This window comes from Saccopteryx bilineata, chromosome 3 (genome assembly GCF_036850765.1).
Source record: "Saccopteryx bilineata isolate mSacBil1 chromosome 3, mSacBil1_pri_phased_curated, whole genome shotgun sequence".
Lineage (NCBI taxonomy): Eukaryota > Metazoa > Chordata > Mammalia > Chiroptera > Emballonuridae > Saccopteryx > Saccopteryx bilineata.
The window spans coordinates 49,559,299-49,585,890 of record NC_089492.1 but is presented as its reverse complement, the minus strand read 5'-3'; the positions used below and the strand labels follow the sequence as shown (position 1 = coordinate 49,585,890).

Sequence of the window (26,592 nt, the reverse complement as noted above, 5' to 3'; positions counted from 1 at the left end):
GGGCAGATAGTAGAGGAACTGAGGAGCCAGAAAGTGTAGGGCCATACCTGTTTACTGGAAGCTTGCAAAGGTAGGTGAGCAAATAAACAAAATGGAAAAAAGCTAATAAACAAAGGAAAACCTGCTTTTCACAGGGAAGGGCAAGGGAGCAGGGAAAGTACAACTTGTAATGCTGGGAGAGAGATCTGGAAGAATCACCCCCAAGGGAAAGTACCCCATAGCCTTACATAGACCACACACATGGTGCTGCCATGTATTCATACACTGATCAGACAAAGTGCTTACAGCTGGTAACCCAGTGGGCAAGCCTAACATAGCTGTTTTCCCCACAGCATACTATACTGATAAAGATTATAACAGTGAAAATAATTTTCACCAGTATAGATCTTTATAGTTTGCTAAGTGGTTTCACATGCTTTACTTCAACTAAAATTTACAAAGGCCTTCAATGGTTTAGCACCAGAAATACTGTTTCTAAATTATAGATTAAGAAATTGAGTATCAGTTCTGGTCAAGATGGCAGCATAGGTAAACACATGACTTAGAATCTCCCACAACCACATAAAAATTACACTAAAGAATAATCATCCAGAAAAGCCAGAAATTCAGCTGAACAAAAGTCCTACAACTAAGAATATTAAAAAAAGCCACATAGAGCCTGGTAGGAGGAGCAGATATGTGAAATGGACCTGAGCCACATCCATGTGTGCTGCAAAGATATCAGGAGGGATATCTCAGCTGCAGTGCAATGGGACCCAGCCCCATACCAGGACCCCAGCCAAGGCTTCCAGTGCCAGAAGTTCCCATAACTTCTGGCTGTGAAAATCAGTGGGGATTTTGGCTGAGTAAGACAGAGGGCTATTGGAGTCCCAGACATTCCTCTTAAAAGGCCTACACACTGAATTACTTGGACTTGCTCTGATTTCCAGGACTGGGGCAGCAGCTGGAAAGGCACCAGGGACACACAGAAAGGAATTGAACTTTCTGCTTTCAAGATGAGAGCTGTAGGCACCAATTCTCCCAAACAGCAGTGCTAGCAGAGGCATTTATAATTTTCTCTGAGCCCTCTCCCACCAGAGCTGGCAGAGGGCCCCATATCTGATTTTCCATTAACCTGGTTAATACTATTCACCTGCCTTGGTGATTCCCTGAGATGCTGTAATGTTGGTTATTGAGGCAAGAAAGGTCCACATTGGATTTGGGCAGATAGGAGAGAAACTGAGGAGACAGAAAGCATAGAGCCATTCTGCTTAAAATAGTCTTGCAATGGCAGACAAGCAAACAAGCAGGGGGAAACTGCTTTTCAGGCAAATGAACAGCAAAATGGCCCACACAGTGGCAGCTAGGCAAACCACAATCCACAATTTGCCCTAAGGGCAAGTACCTGTACCCTTATATAAACTATACATATGTAGCACTGCCACATGCTTATGCAATAATCAGGCAAAGTACAAGCAAACAAGCCTAACATACATGTTTTCCCAACAGATCCTGTCTCACCCAACTTTTAGACCTAACCCAGCTGCTTTTCCATACAATGACCTGTCATAGCTCATGCTTCAGACTTTCCTAAAATTTATCAACCAAGCAGCATCTGGCTTTGGCATGTCTCATACCTCTCACTTAGCAGCTCCAGGCCCAGAACCAGTGGCAGCTGGCCTTGGTTCAATGTTTAAGCACTGCTGGGCACCTCTAAGCCCATCACAAGTAGCAGCCATCTGTAAATCACTTTTAGCTCATATCAGATGCCACTGAGCAGGACACAAGTAGCAGCTTACCTTGGCCTAAACCTCCCAGATGCCCCAGAGTCACCTTCCAAGCAACACAATCAAGGGTGGGATTAGTGGGCACCAAAGCCCCTATGAATTAAGTCCTGCTCTGTGACGTGTGCATTACACAGCTCATCCTTCATAGTAATAGCATCCAATTGACCTGAGTAAATCCCTTCATGGATGTGTCAAAAGTAATCAAGCCTTAATTATAATAGAAGGGTGTACACAACCCAAATGGGGAGTTCATCTGGAATGCCCTGCTTGGGTGATAGAAGAGGCTCTGCCACTAGACCCTATAGAATACCTATTATATAAGGCTAGTCTACCAAGCCCAAGAAACATAGCAGCTCTACTTAATCACAGAAACAAATATAGGGAGGCTGAAAAAATGAGGAGAAAAATAAACATATCCCAAAAGAAAAGAAAGAACAAAACTCTAGAAAAAGAACTAAACAAAATGGAGAAAAGCAATCTACCAAACATAGAGTTAAAGACACTGGTTATAAGGATGCTTAATGAACTTAGGGAAAGAATAGATGAACTAAGAGAAAATAAAAACAAAGAGATAGAAAATATAGGACTTGAACTAGAAAACATAAAACAGAACCAGTCAGAAATGAAAAAAAAATTAATTAAAATGAAAAACATATTATAAGGAATCAATAGTGGGGTAGGTGAAGCAGAAGATCAGAGATTTGCAAGATAAGGAAGAGAAAACATCCAATAAGAAGAGCAAAAAGAAAAAAAAATCCAAAAAAAATTTTAAATGAGACTACAGTCATCCTTTGCCATAATGTGGTTCACTTTTCACGGTCTCATTGTATCACAGATTTTTAAATTGTATATATCTAATTTTGTATCATGGATTTTTCACTATATTACAGGATTTTGCAGCATATAGGTATTTTTTATATTTGTTATTTTAATTATTTTTGCGGTAAAATAAGAATTTTCTAGCCTAAAAATTTGAAAAAATATCAAAACATTAATTGAAACATATTAAAAGAATATTAAATCAAAATAAAATACATAGCATACAGCAGATGAGTAGACAAAGACTCACAAGTATGGAAAACTCAGCTATGGCCACTTCCACTTGACCTAGTTTGCCCACATGAGATCATACACAGCATACTCCTGGCTGATGGATGGGAGGTGACCAAGCAGAGCACTGTGTTCTGTATATATCAGGGGTCTGCAAACTGTGGCCCGCGGGCCACATGCAGCCCCCTGAGGCCATTTATCCAGCCCCTGCTGCACTTCCGGATGGGGCACCTCTTTCATTGGTGGTCAGTGAGAGGAGCATAGTTCCCATTGAAATTCTGGTCAGTTTGTTGATTTAAATTGACTTGTTCTTTATTTTAAATATTGTATTTGTTCTCGTTTTGTTTTTTTACTTTAAAATAAGATGTATAGTGTGCATAGGGATTTGTTCATAGTTTTTTTTTATAGTCTGGCCCTCCAACGGTCTGACGGACAGTGAACTGGCCCCCTGTGTAAAAAGTTTGGTGACCCCTGGTATATATAAATAATAAAATAAATATAAGGTCACTATTTTGCAGATTTCACCTATAGCAGGAGGTTCTGGAACCTAACCCCTGTGATAGATAAGGGACCATTGTATATGATTTTTATTCTTTGTTTTTTTATTATTATTATTTCTTTTGACAGAGACAGAGAGTCAGAGAGAGGGACAGACAGGAAGGGAAAGAGATGAAAGCATCAATTATTCATTGCAGCACCTTAGTTGTCCCTTGTTTTCTCATATGTGCCTTGACCTGGGGGATACAGCAGAGTCAGTGACCCCTTGCTCAAGTCAGCAACCTTTGGGCTCAAGCCAGTGACCATGGGGTCATGTCTATGATCCAACACTCAAGCTAGCCACCCCATGCTCAAGCTGGATGAGTCGGTGCTCAAGCCGGTGACATTGGGGTTTCAAACCTGGGTCTTCTGCATCCCAGTTCAATGTTGTATCCACTGCACCACCACCTGGTCAGGCTATTCTTTGCTTTTTTGATGTAACATACTACACTGATCAATTTACATATGTTGACCCATCCTTATGCTCCTGAAATAAATCCCACCTGATTGTGATGTATTACTTTTTTAAATGTGTTGTTATATTCAATTTGCTAGTATTTTGTTTAGGATTTTAGCATCTGTATTTATTAAAGATATTGGTCTACAGGTTTTTTTTGTGTATGTGTTGTCCTTGCCAGATTTTGGTATGAGGGTTATGTTGGCCTCATAATTGTGTTTCAGAGTGTAGTGTTTTTATTTTGTTTTTGTTTTTTTTTTGAAAAATTGGTGAAAGATAGGCAAAAAGTCTTTTTTGAATGTTTGGTAGAATTCACTAGTGTAACCATCTGGTTGGGGACTTGTATTTTTGGGGAGGTTTTTGATAGTTGCACCACTGCCTGGTCAGACTTTATAGTTTATTTTTGTTATTGTTCTCTATTTCATTTAGTTCTGCTCTAATTTTTACTATTTCCTTTCTTCTGCTGATGTTGGGTTACCTAGTTCCTTAAGATGTAATATGAGATCATTTACTTGGGATTTCTCTTATTTCTTAATATAAGCCTATAATGATATAAGTTTCCCTCTTAGTACTGCTTTTGCTGCATCCTTAAAATTTTGATATGTCACATTTTCATTTTTGCTTGTGTGTATATATATATATATATATATATATATATATATATATATATATCTTTTGATCTCTGCTTTTATTTCTTCTTTGACCCAGTCATTTTTTAAAGTATGTTGTTTAATTTCCACATTTTTGTAGATTCCTTTCTTTCCTGTTTGATGCTGAATTCTAATTTCAAAATCTTATGGTCAGAAAATATGCTTGGTATAATATCAATCTTCCTAAACTTGTTGATGTTAGTTTTGTGGCCCAATATATGGTCTGTCCAGGAGAATGTTCCATGAACACTGAAGATGAACGTATAATCTGATATTTTGAAATGAAATGTATAGTAAATATCTATTATATCCATTTGGTCTAGTGCAGTGGTTGGCAAACTCATTAGTCAACAGAGCGAAATATCAACAGTACAATGATTGAAATTTCTTTTGAGAGCCAAATTTTTTAAACTTAAACTATACAGGTAGGTACATTGTAACTAACTTAATTAGAGTTCCTGGTATTTTGTGGAAGAGCCACACTCAAGGAGCCAAAGAGCCACATGTGGCTTGTGAGCTGCGGTTTGCCAACCGCTGGTCTAGTGTGTCATTTAAGGCCAATATTTATTTTCTGTTTGGATAATCTATCTGTTGGGCAAATAAGATATATTATGCTCACTTTGTTAGGGATGGCGCTGCCCATGTGGAAGCCCGTGGCCCAGGTGATAATATTAGTTGCCCTTCTTGCTAGGGATGGGTGTGATTATGTTAATATGTGTTGGGGGAGGGCTTTCATGCCAAAAGGTTTTAAAAGGAAGATAGATCACATTGCTAAGAGGGAAGAGGGATTACGTTCTAGGAGGAGAGCAGAGAGGAGAGCAAATAAAGGCCACGTGGAGGAGAGCAGAAGCAGCCAAGATGGCAGGATGCTGAAGGAGAAGCCAGTTTGTGCAGAGTTTGTGCAGAGAGAAGGAGATGGAGAACAGAGGTGAATAAGGCTAGTGAGCTAGAAACCTTTGATTCTAGGAAACTTGGATAACTCAGTAGCTTTGTGAGCACTGAATGAGCGGGTTTTGGAGCCCAGTGTGTGTTTTTACTTGCCCACCGGGTGCAAGCTAAGATGAAAGGTAATGGCCTACCAGTTCTTGGCTCCATTGTTTCATTACTGTCTGTCTGAATCTAATGCGAACCTGCATGTGAATTGTCACGATGGTGGCTCCTGGACATACACTATCTAAAGCCATCAATAATGTGTTGAAATCTCCAAGTATGATCGTGTTTTTCTCTGTTTATAATTTTAGATCAGTTAATAGATGTCTTATATATTGTGGCGATCCCTGATTTGGTGCATATATATTGTGTTATGTCTTCCTGATACAAATTCCCCTTTATCAGAAATGTTCATCTTTGTCTCTGGTTACCTTTGCTGCCCTGAAGTCAGCATTGTCAGATATGAGTATGGCTACAACTGCTTTTCTTTGGATAGTATTTCGTTTGGGAATCATTTTCCAACATTCCATTTTCAATCTACATTTGTCCTTGCAGCTTAGATGGGTCTCTTGAAGGCAGCATATGGTTGGGTTTTGCCTTTTGATTCTATTTGCAACTCTGTTGTAGGCAATCACCTGTCTGATCTTGGACACTCTATAACTCGGATTAAGAATCTTTAGTTAAAAAGCCCTGAGTGTGAATGATGATGTATATGTACTCTCCTGATACAAACACAGAAAAATAGGTTTCTGGGATGCAAACACCAAAAAACTTTGTGAGTGAGTGACCTTTGTGCAAACACAAAGGAATGCATGTGAATGGGCTTTAGAAAATTACCCTAGAGGTTTATAGATTGTCCCTCTCTTTGTGCTTGTAAATTAGCATAATAAAAAGATTGTACTGACCAAAACTAGCCCATTTTTTATATCAACAAGAAGTACTAGTCATTCTTTCCCCTTATCACCTGATGTCCCTCCCCTGCAATCCTGTTACCTTTGTTCTCCTTTTCATCAATAAAAGTTCAGGGCAAAGGAGACTCAGGAGGTTAGTCTCTCTTGACTACTTCTCTCTCTTCTCTTGACAATAGTTTGTGTCTTAAGCAGTTTTTCCATGCAACACTGGCAGTTCCCACTGGCCTGGAGGACTATACTCTGTGTCTCTGTATTTGTTGAGTTCAGCCTATTTACATTTAGGGTAATTATTGACACTTGAGGATTTCCTATAGCCATTTTATGTTTTGTTTTCTGAGCTCTCTGTGTCTAGTTTGGTTCCTCTCTTTTGTGTTTGTGCCAGTTGTTTTTGTTTCATGGTATTCCATATTTCTTTCTCGTTTTTGTTCTTTTTTTAAGCTGTGTGCTTCAGTAGTGGCTTTTTCATGGGTGGTTACCACTAGGTTATTAATAGAAAAATTATTATATGTACAAGAGTCCATTGTCTTATGAGTGCTCTGTACTCCATCTTCCTTTGCTACTGCAGATCTTTGTTCTCTCCTCTTTTATGTTATTGTTGTCACAGATTATCCTTGTTTTTATTATGACCTTGTTGGAGCTTTTGCTTATAGTATTGATTTCTTTTGTTCTTTGCGTCTTCTCTAATAACTCCTTTACTTTTTTTCAGTGGGATTTTTTTGGTAATAAATTCCCTCAGTTTCTGTTGGTCTGGAAAAGTTTTTATTTCTTCTTTATATTTGAAGAATAGCTTTGATGAATATAGAACTCTTGGCTGGTAGTTACTCTTGTTCAATATTTGAAAGTTTGGGTCCACTCTCTTCTGGCTTATAGAGTTTTTGCTGGGAAGATTGATGATAACCTAATGGGCTTTCCATTATATGTTATGTTCTACTTTTCCCTGCTGCCTTAAGAATTCTTTCTTTATCATTGAGTTTTTACTATTTTATTACAATGTATCTTGGAGTAGGTCTCCTTGGGTTGAGGTAACTCGATGTTCTGTCTGCTTCTTGGATTCAAGGCTTTAACTCTTTCCACAGGCTTGGGCAATTCTCATCAATTATTTATTTGAATAGGCTCTCTATTCCTTTCTCCCTCTCTTCTCAACAGACCAGGCACAGCGTGCTTCTGTTCTTCAGGGGAGAGAGTGGCTCTGGAAAGCTAGCTGTGGAATTTGTCTCTGCCACTTTCCATTCCCTGCAAAAAGAGGGAGGTAGGGTTTGGGAACTTGAGGGGCTGCACTTTATTTTTCTCTGTCTTTGCTGAGTAGAGGCTGCAGGAAGACTATGAGAACAGTGGCCGTTATTACCCCATGCTCTGGCCGCTTTGGTTCAGTATTTCCCCCTCTACCCATCTATCTCACTGCTCCTCCTGGCTGAAAAAGACCCATTCACTCTGGTTTTCCCTCTTCATTCTCCTCAGACAAAAGCCATACAACCTGAGCTTTCCTCCTCCCCACGGTCCAATAGAAAAAAAAAAGTCACTTTGTGTTTGTCTCATCTCAGAGCCAACCTCAAATTTATTTTATCTTCCACCACCCTTTTCAGCTCGTTCCACCTTCAGTCCACTTGGTGCATGAATCTTTCATGCACACCTTCAAGCACAGCTAGGGTTCTTTGCTGCATTATAGTTGTTCAATTTGTTGAAATTTCAAGCAGAGAGATCCAGCATCTCTCTCATGCCACAATTACTCTCATGTCATCTCATGAGCAATGATTTTCAATAAGGGTGTCAAGATAATTAAATGATTAAAAATAGCCTCTTCAATGAATGCTAGGACAACTGAATATCTATGCCAGAAAAAAAGGATATTGGCCCCTACAACACAGCACATATAGATTTTCTCAAAATAGATGAAATAGGTAAATGTAAGGACTAAAACTATAAATGGATAGAGTAAAGCATAGAAGGCAATATTGTTAACCTGGGTTAGGGAGTGGTTTCTTATTTATGGCACCCAAATCATTGGGAACAACTAAAACCAAGAAAAAAGACATAGAAGAGATAAGTTGGACTTTATTAATTTTTTTTTGCTTTAGAGGATATTATCATCAAAATGAGAAAAAAAACCTATATAATAGAAGATATTTTCAAATCACTTATCTCATAATGTTCTAGTACATAGAATTTACTGAGAATTCTTATAACTCATTGACAAAAAGACAAACATCCCATTTAAAAATGGGCCAAAGGCTTTGATCAGTTCCTCACTCAGTTGGAATGTCATCCTGAAACACCCAGCTTGCAGGTTTGATCCCCATCAGGGCACATACAAAAAGAGAGCAATGAATGCACAACTAAGGAAGCAACAAATGAATGTTTTCTCTCTTCCTCTCACTTTCTCTTTCTCTCTCCCTTCCTCTCTCTTTCTAAAAAGCAATTAATAAATTTTAAAAATAGGCCAATGACCCCAGCTGCTTGGCTCAATGGATAGAGCATTGGCCCAGTATGCAGACATCCCAGGTTCAATCCCTAGTCAGGGCATATATGAGAAGCAACCAACTGCTTCTCTACCCTGCCTCTCCCCTTTCTCTCTTTCTTCTCCTCTTGTAGCCAGTGGCTTATTGGTTTGAGTGTCAGTCCCAGGAACTGAAGATACCTTTGTTGATTCTAGCATCAGCCCCAGATAGGGGTTGCCAGGTGGATCCTAGTTGGGACACATGCAGGAGTCTGTGTTTCTATCTCTCCTCCTCTCAGTTTAAAAAAAAATTGGCCAAAAAATTTATAAATATTTATTTGAAGAAGCCAATGATCATCAATAGGTGTTCAACATTACTAACTACTAGGCAAATAAGTGCAAGTTAAAATAAGAAATTACCATTTCACAGATATAGTATAACTATTATCAAAAAGGCAAAAAATATATATACCATTTAAAATGGGCCAAATGCTATTGTTGGCAAGGATATGGAAAAATTAGAATCTTCATGTGTTGTTTGATAGTAATGCAAAACAGTGCAGCTATTTTTAAAAACAGTTTTGCAATTTCTCAAAATATTAATTAAAATATTAATTCATATGACCCAGCAATTCCACTCTTAGATATGTACTAGAGAACTGAAAAGATATATTCACATAAAAACTTGCAGATGTCTATTAATAAGTAAAAAACAAAACAAAACTGGAAACACCATATCCTTACCTGATTTAGAGACAATTACTTAATCACATGTGATGATAAACATCTTTTCATATGCTTACTTTATATCTATATATCTTCTTTAGTGAAGTATCTGTTAGGTCTCTTGACTATTTTTTAATTGAGTTGTTCAATTTTTTTATTGTTGAGTCTTAAAAGTTCTTCCATATATTCTGAATAACAGTTCTTTATCAGATATATCTTTTGCAAATATGTTCTATTCTGTGGCTTCTGTTGTTATCCTTCACATTGTCTTGCACACAGCAGAATATTTTAGTTTTAATAAAATCCAATTTACCAGTTATTTCTTTAATAGAAAGTGCTTTTAATTTTTCATATAAAAAGTCACCACCTTGCCTAAAATCATCTAGACTTTTTCCCATGTTGTTTTGTAGGAGTTTTATAGTTTTGTGTTTTACAGTTAGGTCTATGATCTATTTTGAGTTAATTTTTAAGGAGGGTATAAGTTTGTGTCAAGATTTTTTACTTTTTTGCATGTGGATAAATGTACAATTGTTCCAGGACCATTTGGTGAAAAGATTCATTATTTTTTTATTAATTTATTTTTTACTTTAATGGCACTAATCAAAAACCATGCTGGTAGAATTTTAAACATTTGAAGTTTGGCATGATTTGCATTATAGTACCATATATGGTCAAGGTTTTGTAAATGTATTTGTAAACTTCTAAATATTATAAATTATAAATTTTCTACATTTGTATGTGTTGTGTATAGATTTTTCTTTGCATGACCATATCATTATGTTTTACTATAATATGTGTGGAAGATTATAAAATCAAATACATAAGGCATTAACTAAAATGTCTTCTTAGAAAAATCATAATTATGTGGGAACATTGTTGAATTGTTTAAACTTTTGCATTTATTCTTAGAAAAAGTGTGTTTTATACCTAGTGTTCAGAGAGCAAAAGTAACTGGTAAAAACAATCATTCATCACAGGAATGCCAGAGTTTAAAACTATATTATTTATTTATTCAAAATCTTTTTTTTCCCCCAGCATATTGCTTGCCTTCTCAGTATGTATATATTATTGCTATATACTATTGAAGTGTTCAAGTGTACTTATAGGAAGATATTCTGATTACCTATTATTGCATAACAAACTACCTATATGAATGTTCCAAACACCATTACTCATAGTAGCCTTAAATTGGAAACAACACAAATATCCTTCCTCTGGTAGATTTGTCAACAAAGTAGTCCATTCATGCCATAGAAAACTATTTAACAATTAAAAGAAATAAACTTCCAACGTACATAACAACGTTGATGGTTCTCAAAGACCTTATGCTGAGTGGAAAAACAAGAGCTAATCTTAAAAAATTACTATATACAGTATGATACTGTTTATGTAACATTCTCAAAATAATAAAACTCTAGATATGGCAAATGTATTTGTGGTTTCTAGAAAAGTGGGAAATAGACCATCACACTATTCAGAGTCAGAACAAGGAAGTTTTGTTGTGGTGATAAAACTATTCTCTATCTTGATTGTGATGCTGGTTAGGCAAATCTATACATGGCATAAAGCACATAAAATTACATTCACACACATATGACTTCATATACAGTGGTACATTGAGATACGAGCAGACCAATATACAATTTTTTTTTGTATTTTTCTGAAGCTGGAAACAGGGAGAGACAGTCAGACAGACTCCCGCATGCGCCCAACCAGGATCCACCCGGGATGCCCACCGGGGCGACGCTCTGTCCACCAGGGGGCGATGCTCTGCTCCTCCGGGGCGTCGCTCTGCCCCGACCAGAGCCACTCTAGCGCCTGGGGCAGAGGCCAAGAAGCCATCCCCAGAGCCCGGGCCATCTTTGCTCCAATGGAGCCTTGGCTGCGGGAGGGGAAGAGAGAGACAGAGAGGAAGGGGGGGTGGTGGAGAAGCAGATGGGAGCTTCTCCTGTGTGCTCTGGCCGGGAATCAAACCCGGGTCCCCCGCACGCCAGGCCGATGCTCTACCTCTGAGCCAACCGGCCAGGGCCAATATACAAATTTTTTAAAGATACAAGCTGCAACTCGGTCCATATTTTTGTTTGTGATCCAAGCAAAATTTTGAGATACGAGTCATGATTCGGGAAACTGCCTATGTTGGTATGTTGGCGCACGGGTCCAGTGTCGGCAGCACAACACCAGCACCTCATTCTTTCTCACGTTACCTGCAGAATCAAGTCGAATCTTGTGCGCTGTACTCGTTCTTGAATCATTTTTGCATTTTTTACTAACTTTTTTTGTGTGCTATCATGGGGCCGAAGAAAGTGAGTGTAAAGCATAGTGGTGAGAAGAAGAGAATGATGTCGATAGAAGTAAAGCAAGAAATAATAGAAAAACATGAGTGGTGTACGAGTGATTGAACTGGCAAGGCTGTATGACTGCAATGCATCTACAATTTGTACTATCCTTAAACAAAAGGATGCCATCAAAGCACAAATCTAGTGAAAGGAACTACAATTCTGTCCCAATTAAGGACAAATATCCATAAAGAAATGGAGAAGCTTCTGCTGGTGTGGGTGAAAGAGAAAAAGCTGGCAGGAGATACAGTGACGGACACTAATATACGAAAAGGCATGTATTATTTACAGTGACTTGAAGAAGAAAGAACCATCAACCTCAAAAGAGGCAGCAGAAGATACGCTTAAGGCAAGTCACGGCTGGTTTGAAAATTTCAAGAAGATATCTGGCATCCACTCAGTGGTGAGGCATGGTGAAGGTGCGAGTGCTGACGTTAAGGCAGCTGAGGAGTACATCGTATGTTTTGCTGTGCTTATCGCAAATGAAGGCTACATCCAACAAGTGTTCAACTGTGACTAAACAGGATTGTTTTGGAAAAAAATGCCCTGGAGGTCTTTCATCACCACAGAGAAGAAGCTGCCAAGCCATAAACCCATGAAGGACTGTCTGACCCTTGCATTGTGTGCAAATGCTAGCGGTGACTGTCAAGTAAAGCCACTGCTAGTGTATTATTCCGAAAATCCTCAAGCCTTTAAGATTCACAAGATTCTTAAAGAAAAACTGTAGGTTATGTGGTATGCCAGCGCTAGGGCATGGGTTACGTGACAGGTTTTTACTGAGTGGGTAAATCTCGTCTTTGGTCCTTCAGTAAAGAAATATCTTCAAGAAAATAAACTCCTGATGAAAGCATTACTAATCTTTGATAATGCTCCAGCCCACCCACCTGGTCTTGAAGATGACATTCTCAGTGAGTTCAAATTCATGAAAGTCCTCTACCTCCCACCCAACATGACTGCAATCTTGTAACCTATGGATCAGCAAGTCATTTCCAACTTTAAAAAGCTACAAAGCACTTGTTCTGCCGCTGCTTTGAGGTGACTGAGAATACAAATCTAACCCTTCGAGAGTTTTGGAAAGATCACTACAACATTGTGATATGTTTATGCATTATTGACTTGGCGTGGCAAGAGGTTACAAGAATATCCTTGAACTCGGCATGGAAAAAGTTATGGCCTGATATTTTTGCAGACAGGGACTTCAAAGGTTTTGAACCAGAAATTGAGACTGAGGTAGAAACGTTGGAGGAGATTGTGTCCCTTGGAAAGTCAATGAGTCTGGTAGATGAGGGTGACATAAACGAGCTCATTGAGGAACATGAGGAGGAACTCTCAACTGAGGAGTTGAAGGAGCTACAGATGATGCAACATATGGAGCTTCTGCAAGAGATTAGTAGTGAGGAGGAGGTAGAGTCCAAGGAAGTGATTTCTACAAGTGAAATTAAAGACATGCTGGCAATGTGGTCTCGAAAAGCTTTCAAGTTTCATTGAAAAGAAACACCCAGAAAAGTTTCAACTGGTTATGCTTCAGCACTTTTTAATGACACTTTTTTGTCACATTTCTGTAACATTGTAAAAGGCAGGGAAAAGCACACCTCTTTGGATAGATTTTTATTCAAAAGTCCTACAAGTGAAAGTGCTGAAAGTGCAGCCAAAAAGGCAAAAACAGGTGATGATTAAATGAAAATCACATAATGTTAAGCTTAGGTTAAGTTTAAAGTTAAGAAAGTGCAGTTTTGTACAATTGTTTCTGTGGTTTTATTTTAAGTAAAGAAAGTGCAGTTTTAGTTTTGTTTAAAGTAAAGAAAATGCAGTTTTAGTTTACATTTAGTGTTAAGAAAGTGCAGTTTTAGTTTACGTGTCTACAGTGCCTGCATCTTGTCCTCCCTCCCTCCCTCCTCCTCTGCCATTCACCTCCATTAGCTGCACTGGTCTGTCTCCAAGGTAAGAATATAGTACTAAATAACACTTTTTTCTTTTATTTCATATATTTTGTTATGCATTGGTAAAGAATACATGTGTGTTTCTTAATTAAAAACATGCCTTTTTTCATAATTTAGGATGGTTCGGGGATGTTTCACAGGGGTGGAACAGATTAAATCTATTTCAGTTATTTTAAATGGGAGAAATTTGTTTGATATATGAGTTGACTGACTTACGAGCTTGATTACAGAATGAATTAAACTTGTATCTCAAGGTACCACTGTACTAATTTAAGAACTCTAAAGAAGTTTTATAGTCTATTTGACATTGTTGTACCAATATAAATTCCTGGTTATATTACTGTACTATAATTATTTAAGATATTACCATTGGGGAAAGATAAATGAAGGCTTTATAAGAATTAATTTGTACAAATCTTTTAAGTCTATAATTATATAAAAGTTAATAGAGTTGAAAAAAAAAACAGCAATTGTCCAAATATATAACATTGCTATCTCTAGCTATATCTGTGATGGACATTTAATCTCACTTGGCTTGAACCCTTGGAAAACACATAATTTACCTTTTCTCCACTCCTTAACATTCTAGGTTGCTCATTTACCCTGAACTATTGTTCCATGAAGAGATATTCATTGAACAGTATTCAATTATCCTTTAGCGTTCTTAGAGTATCATCATTAACTAAACCATAATTTATAGTTCTATTTCAACTTAGTCATAAGAAAATTTAAATCCTTTAACAAATTTTGGAAATTTTCTGAGAGTTGACTTTCTAATCTGATAATCTATGAGTACAATTCCAGCTCTACCATGTAATATAACTTTATGATTCTTGATATTCTTGCTATGTTTCACTAGACTCCACTCTCCTTGTGATCACAGACCAAACCTAGTCTTTAAAAGTAAGCTATACTAAAAAAAAAAATTATATTGTGTCATTCTGTATACTTGAGTAGCCTACAAATATTTATACAAACCAATATTGGTGAGTAATGAGTTGTGTTTGCTTCTATTCATCAGTATTATGATCATTTAACATTAAATTTTAAAATTTTGTCAATGCCAGCAAAACAAGTGTTGAACACAGATTATTTCTAAAAAACTATTTTTTTCTATGAAGTAAATTTACTTTTATTTATGAAAGACAAGAATTTAAGATGATTGAAACATATCTTCATTTATTGACACATGAATTTTGTTTTATAATTCCATATACTACAGTAATTTAAGGAGCTTTCAGTTTCTCCACTTTATCAGTTAAATAAATAAAATCTTTATTGGTTACCCAGGCTAGGAGATACACTAATCTCACTCATTAAAATTTAAACTGCCTTGAACTTCTTTTCAAAATATCCCAGAAAATTTCAAAGCCACTGTTATAGAAACATATATATTGCTATAAAATCTAATATATAGATGTAATGATACTTTATAATGTGCTGAATTAGTATCATCTGTTAAACATTCATTGCTAATTCACTTCATTACATGCTTTATTAAAAGGCATTAAAACTTGCAGCTGCATCCCATAGTCATTTTCTAAATATAAAACTGCATTTATAAATGATATCTTTGTTCACAATGCCATACAGCTCACAAACTCTTTGTTAGAAGCCGAAGAGCTTCTATTCTTTACAGAAAAAAAAAGAGCTAAGTAATTCATCAGATGCCAAACATTTTTTTTTCTTTTCTGTCCATATATCAACCTTGTTCCAAGTGTTCAACTTCTATGTTCGTTAAGAATACTGTAGTTATCATATAGTCTTGGACTGATACTCAGAACTTTCATCTATTTGAGTGTCGTCTCACTTCTAGGATTCAATCTCTTAATATATAGCCTTGATAAATCCAAAAGCACAGTGATTTAGCTCAGCTAAGCACACTGAAGTAAAGCTCTAATGTAAAAATTCTAGAACCACACATAGAAAAAACTGTGTTCACTTGGAATTTTGTTAATACTGTTTGGGAGAAAATAGCCTATTGGGGGCTTTAAATGCTTTTATAAATAATGTAAATAATTTCTAGGCTCCATTCAATTGCTTATTCTATATTTATTATTTTTTTTACACATATCAAAAAAAAACAAGTTCAGGAAAATAAAGTTTGAACAAAACACACAATATATTGAAATATATTAAATTGTGCATAATATTAAATTGTATGTAATAGAACTGCTGATTTTTCAAAACAATTTCATTTAAAATCTTCAGCATTTGTCAATATATATATATATATATATATATATATATATATTTTTTTTTATTTCTGAAGCTGGAAACAGGGAGAGACAGACAGACTCCCGCATGCGCCTGACCGGGATCCACCCAGCACGCCCACCATGGGGTGATGCTCTGCCCACCAGGGGGCGATGCTCTGCCCATCCTGGGCGTCGCCATGTTGCGACCAGAGCCACTCTAGCGCCTGGGGCGGAGGCCACAGAGCCATCCCCAGCGCCCGGGCCATCTTTGCTCCAATGGAGCCTTGGCTGTGGGAGGGGAAGAGAGAGACAGAGAGGAAGGCGCGGCGGAGGGGTGGAGAAGCAAATGGGCGCTTCTCCTGTGTGCCCTGGCCAGGAATCGAACCCGGGTCCTCCGCACGCTAGGCCGACGCTCTACCGCTGAGCCAACCGGCCAGGGCCATTTGTCAATATTTTTGACAGTATTCCTCTAAACAGTGTAACTGGTGGGAATAGATGCTGAAATAAAACATATTATTAAATATTGTTGATCTATTTTCACTCTTACTTATTCAATGGGCTATTTTTTTTTCCTAAAATATTTTTGACCAATTCAAAGAAATGGACTAATTCATCTCAGCCAATCATCATCTCATGAGATTTATTTCTTGGAGACTTTTTTTGTGTGTGTGATGGAGACATAGATAAAGAAGGGGACACATAGGGACAGACAGACAGGAAAGGAGAGAGATGAGAGGCATCAATTCTTTGTTGTGGCACCTTAGTTGTTCATTGATTGCTTTCTCATATGTGCCTTGACCGGGCGGCTACAGCACACAGAGTGACCCCTTGCTCAAGCCAGCGACCTTGGGTTCATGCTGGTAAGCTGTGCTCAAACCAGATGAGCCTGCACTCAAGCAGGCGACCTCAAGGTCTTGAACCTGGGTTTTCTGTGTCCCAGTCCAATGCTCTATCCACTGTACCATTGCCTGGTCAGGCTCCTTGGAGATTTTTAAAAGACATTAAGATAAGGTTTTTGCTAAGTCATTGTTTACTCTCCCATTTTTAGCTAAAATCAGAGGACTGCAATAGGTTGGTTTTGGTTTTCAACAAATGCCAGTGAAATCAGAAAATCAATGGTCCTGCAAGGTATAAGACATAGAAGGCAACCTATGCACTGAGTCTAGTTTATAGTTATTTTTTTTCCAAAAAAATTTTAATTAGGTGAAAGTGAGATTTCACAAAATTTGTTCTTAGTTGCCAGGTTTTGCTCTAATTGAGTTGAGCTGAGAGTCAAGGAATCCTTTTGGGGTTGCAGGTTGCTCCAGGCCCCACCGGCCAGCCACACTCAGCTTACTTGCCTGAGCCCTGTATCTATTGGAATTTCTAGTATATGCAAAGAGATGTGGGTTTTAATAAGTAAACAGAAAAGTAAACAATGTAGAACTAAGCATAAAGAAAAGAACTACTAGAAGTGAGCATTGTATATTTTGGAAGTCAGTATAACAAAGGGATTTTATCTGGAGAAATAAGAGAACAACTATGGCAGGGGTTGGGAAACTTTTTGGCCGAGAGAGCTATGAACGCCACATATTTTAAAATGTAATTCCGTGAGTGCCATACAACGACCCGTGTACGTTACGCATTATCCAATAAAAATTTGGTGTTGTCCCAGAGGACAGCTGTGATTGGCTCCAGCCACCCACAACCATAAACATGAGCAGTAGGAAATGAATGGATTATAATACATGAGAACGTTTTATATTTTTAACGTTATTATTTTTTAATTAAAGATTTGTCTGTGAGCCAGATGCAGCCATAAAAAGAGCCACATCTGGTTCATGAACCATAGGTTCCCAACCCCTGAACTATGGGATAGCCAGAGTCAGAGCCACAATATGCAAATGGACCTAACAAGCTGCAAACAACTTGATCAATTTCATCCTGTTTATGAGCAGTACCCTGGCCATTCTCTATACCCTGTTATTTTAACTATTACCAACAGCACACTGAAAAGAAAATTTTCTTTCATTTTACGTATGAAAGTAAAGAGACTTTGAGACTTTACATCTGTTGCCCAGGCTTGTGTAGTTAATGAGTATATAAACTGGGATTCAAATTCAGATCTATCTGATCGTATATCTCATGTACTTCCCACAATAAGAGCATGAAAACATTTATAAGAAAAATAGTCTGAAGAAAAGCAAGAGAAAGGTTTTTGAGCTCAACTAAATGTACAGGTTTTTGTTTGTTTCTAAAGATCATGATAAGGACTTCATAAGATATCAAGAAAACAGATAACCTATTAAGATAAAGTGACATACCCAAGATAACATAGTTGATAAAAAAAAAACAAACAAAACATATTTGAGTCTGATCAGGCCATGGCACAATGGATAGAACATCGGACTGGGACGCGGAGGACCCACGTTTGAAACCCCGAGCTCGCCAGCTTGAACTCAAGGTCGCTGGCTTGAGCAAGGGGTTACTCAGTCTGCTATAGCCCCACAGTGAAGGCACATATGAGAAAGCAATCAATGAACAACTAAAGAGCCACAAAAAAAAATTGATGCTTATCATTTTTCTCCTTTCCTGTCTGTCCCTATCTATCCTTCTCTCTGATTCTCTCTCTGTCTCTGTCAAAAAAATTAATTAATTAATTTTAAAAAGTTAGTTATTTTTCACCATGAGTTCTTTTGAGAAGGCTCAAAAAAATTTTATTTTTAATAGTTTTATATGAGTAACATATTATTGTTCAAATGCTCTTACCATTTCTAAAATATTCCTGCTTTCTATTAATTTACTTAGTAAATTTATTAAGTAAGCATTTATTCCTTTAAAAGAATTACATTTTCAGCTATTTAAAATTGAGTAAATCATAATATATTTCCTAAATATAAATATAGTTGTAACTACTTCACAAATTTTAATTTAAAAAATTTATGTTAAGTGGCTCTGGCCAGTTGGCTCAGTGCTAGAGTGTCAACTAGGCATGTGGATGTCCCAGGTTCAATTCCAGTCAAGGCACACAGAAGAAGAGACCATCTGCCTCTCTACTCCTCCCCCTTTTCCTTTTCTTTCTTTTTTTTCCCTCTCTCTCTCTGTTTCCTCCCACAGCTATGGCTCAATTTGTTTGAGAGAACTAGCCTCAGGTGCTGAGGATGGCTCTGTGGCCTCTGCCTCAGGCACTAAAAAGAATTTCTTTAAATGGCTCCTTTGCAGAGCAAAGGAGCAACAGCTCCAGATGGGCAGAGCATCGCCCCCTACTGGGCTTGTCAGGTGGATCCTGGTCAGGGTGCATGTGGGAGCCTGTCTCTCTGCCTCCCTCCTCTCACTAAAAAATAAAGAAAAGAAAAAAAATTGTGTAACAATTCTTTTATTTTTAAAAAAATAAGTAAATGCTATTACTGTTACTTTGAGAATTTAAAGACAAAATTCATGAAAATCTAATATTATCTTCTTACACTGTGTGCATAAAATGTGCTGAATAAATGTCAAATGATAATTCAAGCATAGTTTTTGGTCACATGACATTCTCTTTATGAACTTTCACTTCCTGCTTTATTTTTCTATTTTTCTTTCTCTGTTATTTATTTCTTTTTTTCTTTTTTGATAAGTGATGAAAAAACAAAAAAAATTCAAAATTGTATCACTAGGTAATTAGATAATTTTCTATTTCTGATTGTCAAATAGTTTAAAAGCAAAACTATATATTATAAATTACTGTAACATCAAACAATAATTTAGATTTCCTAAACATAGTATCTGTATATTTTTAGTGATATTATAGAAAACTATAGACTAAATGTTTAAAAATTACATTTAAAAAAATCACAGTCACTTTGAAAATTTCAAGTGATGAAAAAAAATAAGCAATAAGATGTTGCTTAACTTGAAAATAGGTATGAATATGATCTAAGTTTTATACTAAATTAATACTATATTTTTAAAGAATTTCCATGGTAACTCCATAGATCAGGACCATGTTATCCACACTTCATCTTCACTAGCAAATAATCAAATCTTGATGTTTCTGGATGTGTTTTCAGATTTTGATTTATAAAGTCCATTTCATTTTGTGAATTTTCATGATGATATAACTAATAATAAATATTATTCCTCTTTACAGGCCAGAAAATTATGACACAAGACAGTGATTTATTCATTTAAGATCAAAATGAAAGAAATTAAAATAACTTGGGTCACGTTGATCACTTTGGTGTGAATTTTGAATAATAAATATTTTTCAACCAGCTTCTACCTGCATTGAAATATTTATTTCATTAAGAAATATAAGAAAATTGATTCTGGATTAGTACAAAAAAGCACATTCCCTATGCTAAGAGTTCTTAAATACAATAGGTATGCCCCATTGTAATTGGCAGGGAAGTTTTTGATGAAGCGAGAAATTAAAGCTATTAGACATTATTTATAACTCAGAGATATAGCACTTAAATTTCCAAAACACTCTCAAAAGCATTATATTATTATACTGGGAGTTTCCTAAATTGGTCCTTTACCAGCTACCTAATTTATGTTCATAAAATACATCATGTGCAATATATATATATATATATATATATATATATATATATATATATATATATATAATAAAATTCTAAGAAATTAAAAAAAATACTAGTAGGCATTCATTCATTCATTCCATAAATATTTAGGTGTTAACAATATTAGAATCATGCCTTAATTGGTACATAAAGTATCCCCTTTTACAGAAGAACAATTAAGTTTCCTTGGATTGAGTGACTTGTCCAAGATCTAATGACAAGCATTCAAGAATCCTAATCTTTTTATGTTTAAGCAGTACTTGTTTTGTTACATCATGATACATAACATTTTATACTGCAGCATGCTGTCTCTTTGAACACACACTATATATATATATATATCATACACCTAAACAGGAAAAAACTATTATGTAAGAAGTATGTCCCCAATTGAGTGCTATTACATGTTTCACTTCATAGGTTTCTGGGGAGCTACATGACTATAAAAATAATTTCCCACTGGCTGATTGGCTTAGTGATAGAGCATCAGACTGGCTTGTAGATGTCCAGGGTTCAATTCCCGGTCAGGGCACACAGGAGTAGCACCTATCTGCTTCTCCACTCTTCCCCTTCTTGCTTCTCTCTCTCTCTCTCTCTCTCTCTCTCTCTCTCTCTTTCTTTCTCTCTCTCTCTCTCTCTCTCTCTTTTTCTCTTCTCCATCCTCCTGCATCCAAGGCTCAATTTGGGCGAGTTGGTCCTACTGCTGAGGATGGCTCCATGGTCTCCAGCTCAGGTGCTAAAAAATGGCTCTGATCACAAGGAAGCAAGGGCCCCAGATGGGCAGACCATCGCCCTTAGTGGACTTGCTGGGTGGATCTCAGTCAGGGCACATGCAGAAGTCTATCTCTGCCTCCCTTCCTCTCAGTAAATAAAAAATAAAATAAAATAAAAGTACTTTCCAAGTTACAACATAATTTTCTTCACTAGTAGCTTTTACCTTGCTTGTTAGAACTGGGTGAATAAACAAGTTACTTGCCTGGAATTTACATCTTTAAAATGAAACAAAGATAAGTCAATTACTGAGGGCCTTCTTAAATTCTATTAATAATTATCTCATACTTTTACATTTACTGATATATGCATACCTTGACCCAAGACCAAGAAAACAATTCCTAAGGCAAACTGGGTATTAAATCGAATATGAGCTGTAGATATCAATAATTACATTATAATATCCAGTTAATATTCAGATGGTCTGCACAAAATGCTATACAAGAAGGGGTTTATAATATTCCATAATTTAAACATTCAGGCCAGAACTCCCTGTCCACTCTCTACACACTATTTCATATTGAAAGGGGAAAAGCAATTGACTAGATTCCAGGTCTCATTTTTAACTATTCTCTTGTCCTATATACATTTTACTTTTTCCTGTTGATGCAATTCTATTTCACTTTTCCCCTTTGAATCTCAACTGTAAGCAACAGCCACAACCCTTTACCAACAAAAGAGTTTCCCTACCACCATCACCTTCACCAGGGGAGTGGATGTTGAATTGCTGTGTCTAGTACTCTGTGAACCTCATGTCTCTGTTTTCCCTAATGGACCAAATAACTATAAGCAAGGAAACAAACAAAGAAACAAAAAAATAGTTTCCTGTACCAGGATATGTACATTTTGGAATAAAGAACTGATTTATCTTTAAAGACAGGTGATTCTGTGCAAAAAAAAGGTTTGGTTCTTTGGTTCCTTTAACCTATCCACTCCTTGTGGGACAGGGACAATTAGAGATTAGCATTAAGGTAGGCATTAAATTTATGTACAAAACTCCATCTCAATGAAGTCACATTTCCCCAAAGTTAAGGATTGTTATGAGTTTTCATGCACTTGGCCTGAACTTGGAAGGTTGAATTAGAATTATTTATTTTTATAATTAAATCTCCAGAGGGATTAGGTAAACATAAGTTGTACTTTGTGCAGTTTCAGGCACATATAGGAAAAGCCTGCCTTCTCCATTATGAAGAAGGTAACTCACAGGCATGCTTCCTAGAACATATTCTTTGCTTTTATTTTATGAGATGTCAGTCATGAGAATCTATATATATCAATTAATTGATAAGCAAAATATCAGTCCAACAATATGCTGCATTTCTCTTAAATAATCATTGGTTATTCCATGAGGTAATAGTACCTTCACATCCCTCAGATTAAAACAAAAAAAATCAGATGTTAGGAGCACATTGTAGGTCTCCTAGGAAAGAACACCAAATCAATGCCACATGTCCTCTTCATCAGATGATAATTACTGATCTGTGTAGAGCAATATAGCCCCCAAGCAGCTCAATGACATAGATGCCTCTGATTCAGTTCTGCTAAGCAAGGAGGTTCATGGTAAGTGGTAAATGACAGTTAAGAATGGTTTTTCCTCAGAGTATAATTGCTACTCTCAGCCTATGCAAAGCAAGGGCCCATTTATGTGCTGAAATTGAGAAGAGGGAATGTATGTATATGCATTAGGAGTATTTCATTATCAGTTACATATGACCTATAAAATTAAAAGAAAAAACTAAGAAACTGTAATTTTTCAAAGGGGAAAACTCTTTTCATAATGTTGGTTACGCATATAGCATCATATGTGCCAACATGATTATAGAAGTCCATCCTTGCAAGTGAATATTCTCCACAGGATGGAATGTTCTCATTGGAACTGATCAAGCTCTTAGTGAAATGTCAAGTACGGGCTATAAATTTGTGTAAGTGCCTTTACCCAGTGAAACCTTTCTATTAAAGCAGAATGCTTATCAAGGGCACTGTGAATGATGGTAGTTTTAAAGCTCTGGGGGAAGACTCCAGAAATAAGATTCAACAGAAAACAGATTTAATGAATACTTTAAAGTTCATGGTTTGTCAAGAACCTATTTTGCCCAATCAAATTTTGGATTTCAGTGAAAAATTTATTTTGTAGAACTAAGAAGTCAGAATACTATCAAAACCCACCTCTCCTAAAAAGGCACACTAAAGCTTCTTATATTCTGCCTTCTGGAAAATGTGGTCTAAGCAAGCCACCTTAAATTTTAAAAGGCTAGAAAGACCATGTTAATTAAAAATATGTGCATTTCTTCAGTTAAGACTCTACAGGTGTAGGTATACTTGGGGGTTCATGGGGGAGGGATCAGGTGTGTATACATACATGTGTCTTTCCCTATGTATGGTTTGGCAAATTATAATTTCTATTTAATTATATTTTATAATTGAAATATAATAGAAGGTGTAATTAAACCATCTATACTTAAACTTTTTGAATGTTACATACTGTGTAACCCAGACAAGATCACTTTAAACTGCATGCATAAGACAAAAAAACACCCTCTTAACAAAATGTTAGGTCATATTATTGCTTCTTGGAAAATCATGCCATACATAAATTTTAAAATATGTTAAATCAGCTATATAAAAATACCCAAATAAGAGTTTACTATAATTATATAAACCAAAATACATAATTATTTTTAATATTCTTGTCATATAAGGGACCTTGGAGAAATAAAATATTTAACAATAAAAATCCAATTATGTTATTTGGCAAGAGATTTCCTAAGATCACAATGCAGAAACAATCATTTAAAAATCAAATTGGAGATCTTCTTAATACACACACACACACACACACAAATACTACTGTATTTAATCTTTCTGTTAAATTTTTGGAGGAAAAAAAGCCATTAGAGTTGTAATTAAATAGAAAAATAATATTATCACTTACCTGTCAAGTAAAAGAATTAGAAGTCTTTTAGTTTCTCTAACATAAGCCCTTGAGTAGTTCCGGAGCCTCTTGTCACAAAGCTATATCCAAAAACAGTTGCAATCTTCTCATGAACATTGTTTATTTCAAAAAGTGTGGGCCTTTGAGCATTTGAATTTCAAATCTCTGAGTCCATGTTATCTCAGAGCCTCTAAGAACTTTGACTTCACTCTTCTTGTTGCATTTCTCCAGTCCCCTATAGAAAATTTTCCTTGAAGTTGCTGCTGAGAGTTTAATCTTTGGAAAAAGAGTACTCCTCAGAGCCCTGCACAGTAGTTGTAGCAGGTGGATAAGAAGAGTTATTTTTCCTCTATTAAGAAAGGGAAGTGCGGATGAAGTGCTCTTAGGAGGCAACGCCTTTTAGATGCTAGCAGCGGGGAACCCAGCTGCCTGGGGAGACAACAGTGGTAGCAAGGACAACAGCAGTGGCAGCTGGCAGCTCAGTTCTGCCCCTGTGACTGCAGCCCAGTCTGGAGACGCTGTCCATCTCCTCCGGTGCTGAAGTATGGGGACTGGAACCCCACCTCCAGCCCGGTCCCAGATTCACTCTCTTCCACCAGCGAATGCAAAGAGCTTTCTTGTCTTCCAGTCTTACCTTTCCCCTGGAGCCTTATATTTTGGTAGAGGTTAATAACTTCTTCAAAATCATATTCTTATATTTATTTGGTGACAACGTTTTCGGAAATTATTTGACGTTGGAAGTAGGAATCCAAGGGAAATCAGATTTAAACCTCTCCTGACTTTTCCATCGCCCTGAACGAATTTCCCAATGATACAAATGGAAGGAAACTCACGCACACGCGCAGGAGAAAAGAGAAGAGGGGGAGTAAGGGGACGAGGGTGAGGAGGGAGGTGGAGAGAGAGAGAATGAATGAATACAAATTATGTACCGTAGAAAAGCCATAGCTTCTTTGAGTCTCTACATAAACCGGAAAGGGGCTATTTTGGAAGACTGAAACCTTGATTACCAATTACGTGGACCACATTTAAATTCTGAGAAACCCCATTTGAAATTCCTAGATTAGACACAGTAAATAGGTCGTGGATTCTTATTTGACTCTCCAAGCAGATAGGTTACTATAAAAACAAATAAAATAAAAAGGAAATGAACGAATGAAAAGGAATCTCAGCTTTGCTACCTTTTAAAACGCTGCCGAATTGGTTCCGAATCGTTGCAGAGCAGATAAGAGGATCCAGCCGGACGCCGCTCATTTGAGTGTCAGTGCTGCGGAGCCTGGAGAAACCGCTAGGCGAGCCGGAAGCTTGGGGAAGCTGCATTCCCAGGGAGCGTTCTCGAGCCGCCCACAGCCCAGGATCCTGCAGGGGGGCAGGAAGAGGCTGCTTTCACAAAGGATTGTCAAGTAAGGAATGCATAAAGTCAACTGGAGGAATGACCATCCCCGCCCTTTTAAAGCCAGAACAACTCCGACGCATCGGGCTTTTTGTGTACGGTGCATCCCATTTCCCGTCTCGTCTCCCACGCTTTCTCCTAGACTCTTTTCATCTGCGCTCTCCTCAGGCCTTGCTAGCTCTTTGTTCCAGCTCTGCGCCGACCCTCACTTCTGCCCGCTCCACCTGCTTTTAACAACCGAGTATCAGAAAGGGTTTGTGTGGGTGGTCCGGAGGGCAGTCACAGAGAGCTCCGCCACCTAAACTTGGCAATGGGTGCAGACACCAGTAGGGTGAGATTACGGAATGGAGATACACAACGCTGAAGCCGTTGAAAAACTGATCAAAATCGTGTCTACGGGGGCTATATGTAATGAAATGGGAAAATTTAGTAGAGGTGGGTGGTAACACAGCCCGCCTCTTCAGGCACCAACGTCGGCGGTGTGGACTTGGCGCCAGGAGGTTGTTGGTCGCCTGGGGAGGAAATTCGGAAAAGAATGACTAGGAGTGCGAGGGGAACGCGGTGCAGGGAAACACTAATCCCGTCCAAGGCTGTAAAATAGCAGCTGGCGGCGGACTCTGGCCTTCTTTTCCTGCGGTTTTCTCAGATTCCTTCTTCTCGGATTCTGACCACAGAAAGGAGGACACTGAGAGAGTGTTTTCTTCCCAAGCTTGCTCCTGCTAATCGGAAACCAGCCATAGCGGTGAGCTGCCCCCGCCTCCTGGAGATAACGCGCTCTCCCAGGCTCCGGCTGAGCAGAAGCTGGGCGAACTGCGAAGGGGGGTGGAGGGGGCGGGCAGCCACAGGACTGCCAGGCCAAACGTGATTGAACCGGGATCACCCGGGAATGGAAATCAAACAGGCAGGTTATTTACTCACAAGTAAAGTCCTTGTTTTCGTTAGATTTTGAGTCATTTCACTGCCACACCGATGCCTTCACATTCCCGGGGTGGCCAGCAGTGGGCACTGCCGGCTTTCTGG

The 26,592-nt window shown here is 37.6% G+C and overlaps 1 protein-coding gene across 4 annotated transcripts in view; it reads right to left on the bottom strand.

Annotated features, from left to right (window-relative positions):
• The window catches only part of SNTG1 (syntrophin gamma 1), a 617,538-nt gene extending 592,051 nt beyond the window's left edge, over positions 1 to 25,487 (bottom strand). For 3 of the 4 annotated variants that reach the window (XM_066264652.1, XM_066264655.1, XM_066264653.1), the window contains exon 1: positions 24,183 to 25,487. The gene's annotated coding sequence lies outside the window, so the exon portion shown is untranslated. The remainder of the gene's footprint in view (positions 1 to 24,182) is intronic. The other variant, XM_066264656.1, reaches the window with a different exon arrangement.
• Positions 25,488 to 26,592: the final 1,105 nt, after the last annotated feature.